General features: G+C 40.5%; 1 long non-coding RNA gene across 1 annotated transcript; it reads right to left on the bottom strand.

Moving 5' to 3' along the window:
* Positions 1-6,493: 6,493 nt before the first annotated feature.
* On the bottom strand, positions 6,494-7,432 carry LOC122348185. The gene is made up of 3 exons (XR_006251277.1): positions 6,980-7,432; positions 6,803-6,899; positions 6,494-6,585 (listed from the first exon to the last, which is right to left on the bottom strand). It is a non-coding gene; the product is annotated as an uncharacterized LOC122348185 (long non-coding RNA).
* Between the last annotated feature and the right edge of the window lie 302 nt (positions 7,433-7,734).

The following is a 7,734-nucleotide window of genomic DNA, read 5'->3' as shown; positions in this document are numbered from 1 at the left end:
GTGTATGTCACGTGACGTCCTTACCTGTCCATCATAACACATAACGCGTGAGGATTTACAGTGTGGGGGGAAAGGGAACGAAAAAACAATACTCACGGTGGCAAGTGACAAACATCAAAACAAATACAATACGCAAGGATAGCGAAGCAAGTAGCGAGTACGAACAGCAACAAAATGGGGGGCTCTATATGCAACATCCCAGTGAAAGATCAAGTTACATACTTAGGAATTCTAATTAATGAAGATAAAATAACAGGAAGTAAATTGACACTTTAATAGCGAAAACTCAAAAGAAGTTTAACTCATGGTTGCAAAGAGCCTTATCAACAAGAGATTTTGGTGTTAAAACAACTCTTTAAGAGTTCAATTCAACACTGGACCCGAGTGTATTTGGTCCCACTCAGATTTGGTGATAAAATGACCCTTAAAAGTGTCCAATTTTCAGAGTAAAATGAACTGAGATTGGAGTAAAAATTTAACACTGCTCAACACTGAGTAGTGTTACTGCAATTTAACGCTACAAGATATGCCATTCATTAAGTAGTTCAAAAATTAACTACAGTGCCAATATTTCACTCTCTGGTTAAAGTGCAAAGTCAACTCTTACATCGTTTTCTTAATAAAAAAAAAAAAAATAGAAAAATAAAGAACAGAAAACAGCTTCATTAGCGAAACATTTATTTGTCAGAACCGGGACTTGAACATGGGTCTCTAGCGCCGTAATAAGATACTCTCCACCGAAGTGTTGGACCCAAAATGCAAGACACAAAAGTCAAAAGAAGAATATCTTTTATTTCCAGGGCAAAACAAAACAGTCCAAACAAAAACTACTCCAAAAGGCAAATTACTTCTCTCAAGAGTAGACAGAAAAAAAATCAGGAAGTCAGAAGCCCAGGGACAAAAATTAAAAGAAAAGAGATGATTCAAGAGAACTTACACATGAACCAAAAGGGCACCAGCAAGCAAAAATAACCAAGCACAAATGACAAAAAGAAAGCCACTTAAATAGGGAAGCTAACTAGACAGGGCTGGGACTAATAAACCTAATTAGCTGAGAGAACGAAACACAGGAAAATTGTCACCATCAAGTGGCGAAAATAAGGCATGGCAGATTACAAATCCTGACAGGACCCCCCCCTTCTAGGAACGGCTCCTGACGTTCCTCCAGCTTTGCCCCTTTGAGCTCTGAATTCTCAAATCAACTCAGGATCTAGGATGTCTCTGGCGGGAACCCAGGAGCGCTCCTCCGGACCGTAGCCTTCCACAAGATACTGCCGGGACCCTCGAACTTGACGAACATCAAGTATCCTGTGGACTGTAAACGCGGGTCGACCCCCAATGACCCGAGGAGGCGGAGGAGTTTTATCTGGGATAAAAGGAGAACACAACACAGGTTTTAACAAGGATACAATACATGAAATGTGGGATTAACCTTAAGTGAACGGGTAAAGTTAAACGATACGTGACAGGATTTACTTTCCTAGCTATTTTGAAGGGCCCAATGAACTTCTGACTCAGCTTATGGGACTCCACCCTAAGTGGGAGGTTCTTAGTTGAAAGCCAGACCCGTTGCCCCACACGCAGAGAAGGAGCTGCTCTTCGCTTCCGATTGGCCTGGGTCTGGCGCTGGCCAGACGTGCGGAGATGTTTAGCCCGGACAGTTCTCCAGACCCTCCTACAGCGTCTGATATGAGACTGGACTTAGGGCACGGCCACATCCATTTCTTGCTCGGAGAATAGAGTAGGGACATAGCCGAATTGGCACTGGAAGGGTGAACGGCCGGTAGATGATGAACGGAGGGTATTATGAGCATACTCAGCCCAAATCAGGTAAGAGGACCAGGATGAGGGATTGCTGTGTACCATACACCTCAGGGTGGACTCGAGATCCTGGTTGACTCTTTCGGCCTCTCTGTTGGACTCAGGATGAAAGCCTGAAGATAAACTAACTGTAGCCCCCAGAGACTGACAGAATGCGCTCCAGAACTGGGATGAAAACTCGGGTCCTCGATCAGACACAATGTCCTGAGGGATGCCAAACACTCGAAACACATGGGTAGTGATAAGTTGAGCAGTCTCTTTGGCGGAGGGAAGTTTAGGTAGGGGAATGAACCGGGCGGCCTTGGAGAAGCAGTCGACAATAACAAAGATAGTAGTATTGCCTTGAGATGGGGGCAGATCCGTTATAAAATGGAGAGAGAGATGTGACCAAGGACGATGAGGAATAGGCAGGGGGTATAGGAGACCTTGAGGGGGAAGATGAGATGTCTTGTTTTGACTGCACACGGGACAGGCTTTGACAAAGGTTGCCACGTCAGTCTTAACAGTGCGTGTGATCCCAGGATGACAAGCAAATGAGGAAGTGTGGGCCCACTTGAGAACCTGAGCTCGAACAGACTTAGGGACATACAAGCAGTTCTCTGGGCCTCCATCAGGACCCGGGTCTCGTAGTTGGGCTTGACGTACTGATGTCTCCAGAGCCCAACGCAGGGGGGCCACCATTCTGGCTGCCGGAATAATAGGGCAAGGGGCATCTTCTTGGGACACACAGGCATAGACTCGAGACAGTGTGTCTGGCTTAAGATTCTTAGAGTCTGGTCGGAAGGAGAGAATAAAATTGAATCGGTTGAAAAAAAGCGACCACCGTGCCTGGCGGGGATTAAGACGCTTGGCTTGCTGGATGTATTCCAGGTTCTTATGATCAGTCAGCACCTGAAAAGGGTGTTTGGCCCCCTCAAGCCAGTGCCTCCACTCCTCCAGAGCAACCTTAACCTCCAACAGTTCCCGGTCCCCCACGTGGTAATTCTTCTCAGCAGGACTCAGCCGATGGGACAAAAGGCACATGGGTGCAGCCTGTCATCCTTCCCTCTCTGGGACAGAACAGCTCCAACGCCAACATCTGACGCATCTACTTCTACAATAAAGGGAAGTTCAGGGTCAGGAATGGACAGAACAGAAGCAGACGTGAAGCAATGCTTGAGATTAAGAAAGGCTGCCTCGGCCTCAGGGTTCCAATTAAATTTAGTGAGACTGCCTCTAGTAAGGGCAGTGAGAGGGGCCACCACTGAGCTGAAGTTCCGAACAAACCTTCTATAAAAATTTGCAAACCCAATAAATCTTTGTACCTCCTTAATGGAGGTAGGAACTGGCCAGTCCAGTACAGCACTCACTTTCTTGGGATCCATCTGAACCTGCCCCGGCTTAATGACAAAGCCCAGGAACAGGAAGGAGTGTTCGTAGTGTGGAACTCACATTTCTTGGGTTTCACATAGAGGTGGTTCTCTAGGAGGCGTCCCAAGACCTTTCTGACATGACGCACATGCTCTTGAAGAGACCTTGAAAAAATTAAGATGTCATCAAGGTACACAAAAACAAACTTGTTGAGCATGTCTCGAGCACGCGTCATTAATAAGGGCCTGGAAAACAGCAGGGGCATTAGTGAGGCCAAAGGGCATAACAAGGTGCTCATAGTGTCCTGAAGGGGTGTTAAAGGCAGTTTTCCACTCATCCCCTGGCCTAATACGTACAAGGTGGTATGCATTACGCAAGTCAAGTTTAGTAAAGATCACGGCATCTTGAAGCAGCTCAAACGCAGAAGTCATAAGAGGGAGGGGATAGCGATTAAGTACCGTGATAAGGTTGAGGGCCCTATAATCAATGCAGGGCCTGAGTCCACCATCCTTTTTCTCAACAAAAAAAACCCCCTGCTCCTGCGGGTGATGTGGACGGCCGAATGATCCCAGCCGCAAGAGACTCCTTAATATAACTCTCCATGGCTTTCTGCTCAGGTGAGGACAGGGAGAATATACGACCACGAGGAGGGCATGAACCAGGCAGCAACTCGATAGAACAATCATAAGGTCTGTGGGGGGGCAAGACAGTGGCTCTTTCTTTGCAGAACACAGACCATAAAAGATGATATTCAGAGGGAACTCGGGAGAGATCTATGGACTTGAGGTCCTCAAGAACAATCATAGGGCATATGATTTCCAGAGTGGAGGATAGAGGGTTAACAGGTAACTGGAGATGGGAAGCAACAGTAATGTCCATAAAATTCCCAGCAGCCCCAGAATCAACTAAAGCTTGCAGCTGGTGTGACTTATTACCGTTCCTGAGAGTGACAGGAAAAAGAAAAAGACCCATATTTACTGGAGAGACTAACTGAGTTACTCCCGAGACAGCTCTCCCCCCTCTGCTCGGGAATGGGCGTTTGCCTTCAATTCTGGACACTGTGAGCGATAATTGCTCTGCAACCCACAATAGAGGCAGAGATGTGTTTCACATTTCATCTTCTAGTGATACCACACAGTTTCTATTTCAAGTTGCCTGAAGTAGAGAAATTAAAACAATAATACGTTAATTGTGCAATTTGACCCACGTCAAGCCAATTATACGACTACACTCAGATTCATGTTCAAGATGAAAGCGCATTTAGCTTATTTTCTAATATAACGTTACGTCGTTTAAACGCGTCCATCTTTACAGCAATAAGAAACCTATAACACCAATAAAAATAAGAAAGGTTGGATAAACAAGTTAGCCTGTTTTTTTCTTCCTTCGTTGCACTACGTTGAACCATCCCCGATCGCCATTTATACGACTGAAAAATGCAATGGTGGCAATCAAATGTCTTCACAAGATTTGTTAAATGTCGTTGGACACGTTTAGTCTGTGAGCTGAACAGGTTGCAATGATTTATCCTGACAACATCTAACGTTGCTTAAAATCGACAAAACCTACAATACAGGAATTACAAGTTAAACGTTAGCATATAGTGTGAGATTTTGCCCCTGGTCCATGCATCCCTGCCTCTGCTGAATTATTTTGAATAATTTGCTATACACGGTTTGTTTAAAACCATTTCATGATGTCACATCCATTAACTTGCTTAAAAAGACAGATTATTATATTTGCGTTGTTAATAGACCTAATGTTACATTGGATTAGACTACAATTAACCTCACCTTGGAGAGAAAGGGTTTTCGAAAGCACCCCTCCCCTTCTGTTTTTTTTTTTTTTTCTCAAAAAATCAGTATTAATGAATCCAGCAAAACAGGGGTAGAATGGACTTTGCTACATTAAACAACAAAATGTTTCTCAAAGGTCCCTCTTCACTCTGTAATATTATCCCAGACTATATTTTCTCTAAAGTTGGTGGCCTGAATTTTCTACCGTTTTGTAATTGTAATGTTTCAAAGATCCCTATCAAACTTTCTCATTTTCATAAAAAGATGCTCTTGTCCCTCATATACAAGCTTTTTCTCCACAGCGATATTATTTATGGAATCTGAACATTTTGTATAACGGAAACATTTTCATCAGATTTTTTAGCATTCATCCAATCTTATTTTGTGAGTGACTTTTATTTTGGTTTAAGAGATGCTTTCTTAAATATTAGAGAATTAATTTGTGATTTCTGTTAGCTAAAATTCATATTCACATTCAACAAAAGTTTACTGGCTCTAAACCTCAGTTAAAATTGATTTGGACAAATATATGGAACCTATAAATACCTCTACTAATGTAAAAGCTATGAAAACTGTATCCCTGTATTCATCCTTTGTGTCTTAAGATGTACACTTATTGTTTTATGTTTTTTTGTTAACCCTGGCAAATCTGAATGTATATTCTTTTGTTAGCAGTAGTTTTATTTTTGTATGTATTTATAATTGGTTCTACACTCTCAAAACAAACTTGTGTTATATTTTAACACATCTGTGTGTCTAGTTAAGGACAACACATTTTGTTACTTTTAACTCAATCAGTGTGTTATTATTCTTAACACAGGAGTGACTTATGTGTCATAAATCACACAATTTGTGTCATAAATGTGCTATTTTTGACCATTTAAAATGAATGCAATACAAAATGTATATATTTTTTAATTTATACATTTATTAAAGCTTCATGTCATCATATTCACATGTCATCGGAATTGCATACAGACATTTTTAAACAATTTTATATTTTGATTTACAAATAGGTTTTCTTTGCAAGAAATTATGTGAAGTGGTTTTATATCAGCAGCATTGCTCAAATTCATAACTTTGTATTCATTGGTTCTTTTGACTACATAAGCATATAAGTGTGTGTGAAAATACATTTGTGATAAAACTCTAAGAAAAACTAAAACAATTCCTTTTTCACATTGTGGAACTATGCGTAGAACTTCACCAAAGAGATACTCTTCTCTTCAGTCACGGTTTAAAGCAAGTACACAACCAGTTTGAAATGTCTGACCAAACACATTAACAGAGTGAGAAACATGAACAGTGCTACATGTGTCAAGTTCATAGCCAAAGTCTTTCATGCTTTCAACAAACAGAACACTTTTTTCCAAAGATCCAACCATGACTGGAAAATCATTTGGGACGGATATTTTTCTGTTAATGGACTTCCCAATTTCCAATGAAACATTGTTTGAACCTGACTCTTGTAGGCTAATGTCTTACTTATATTTACAAATCACTGATTCGACTACGTTTGCGCTTGGTAACGACGCTGATCATCACAAAGTTTCCTCCGTAGATTTCTAAGTCTCATCTCAATAAATCCACTGTGGGAGACTGGGTCATAGAAATGTTCCTGGATGAGAGGGGAAGGACAACAACTGTAACTCAAAAACCTATGATGTGTGACAAGCAAACTAGCAGAGTGTATCTACTATTTGAGAAACTCTAATATTGGTCATTTAAAAAAATGTGCACTAAATTTTCGTTTTATTTGTAACCTGTTTGTCACACTTACTATTCCATTTGCATTTATTACAAGTGAGCTTTGTGTTTGAATAAGTACAACTTACAAATCCTTCATTCTCTTCTCCCATCTTGATCTTCAGAGAAGGAAACAGTGTTACTACACTTTCTGCCAACATCCGCTTCTCATCATTACAAGGGTAACTAAGTAAAATAAAGACAAAACATGGAATTACATAATTCAACTTTTTTCAAAAGTGAAATTATCTCAACTGTAAACTTACAATCCACTTTGTTCCACCAACGCACTGACACCTATCTTCACAAGGACTTTTCTTGATGTCTCTGAAAGCATTCCTGAAGCTTCATAATCCTTCAATATACTCAGACCTTTGCTTTCAATTAGTGCTCGCAGAGTGTCTACATCAATTCTATTACGTTGACGCTGGAAATATAAGAGACACAAAGTATTTCTAATTAGATGAGTTAATGATTCACTTACTCAAAGTCACTTCCTTATACTGTTTCAGAATGAATTTGCATCTTTGAATGAACTGGTTAAACTCACTTATGAAGACACTTGTCAACATGAACTGGCAAAATGTACAAATTTTCTCTGGAATGGGCAAACAAAGTCAAACAGAGTAATACAAATAGTGAACAGAGTGCTGTTATTTCAGCACTTACTTACAAACCTTCTGTTGACTACTTGAACCAGGTTCTGGTATGTTCTTTGGTGCAACCTTAAAAAAAAAAAACTTCAAGCATATTACTTGTATTCTATTCTTAAGTCCTCCTTGAACATACATACTTTCTATTGATGACTTGGACTGGCTGCATCGGCATCCCCTTTCCATTCTTAAAGGAAAACAAATAAGTGAAATCAATATTATTATTTAATGGTTAAGGAAAGTACAATAATTCTAGAATCTATATACATGACACACAGGTCATTTTTAGTTATATATTACAAGTGAAATTACATACCAATGCCTGTGATCCAGTTCTCTGAATTGACTTAAACAAAACTTGAAACTTA

This window comes from Puntigrus tetrazona, chromosome 7 (assembly GCF_018831695.1).
Source record: "Puntigrus tetrazona isolate hp1 chromosome 7, ASM1883169v1, whole genome shotgun sequence".
Classification (NCBI taxonomy): domain Eukaryota; kingdom Metazoa; phylum Chordata; class Actinopteri; order Cypriniformes; family Cyprinidae; genus Puntigrus; species Puntigrus tetrazona.
This window is presented reverse-complemented; position numbering and strand designations above follow the sequence as displayed.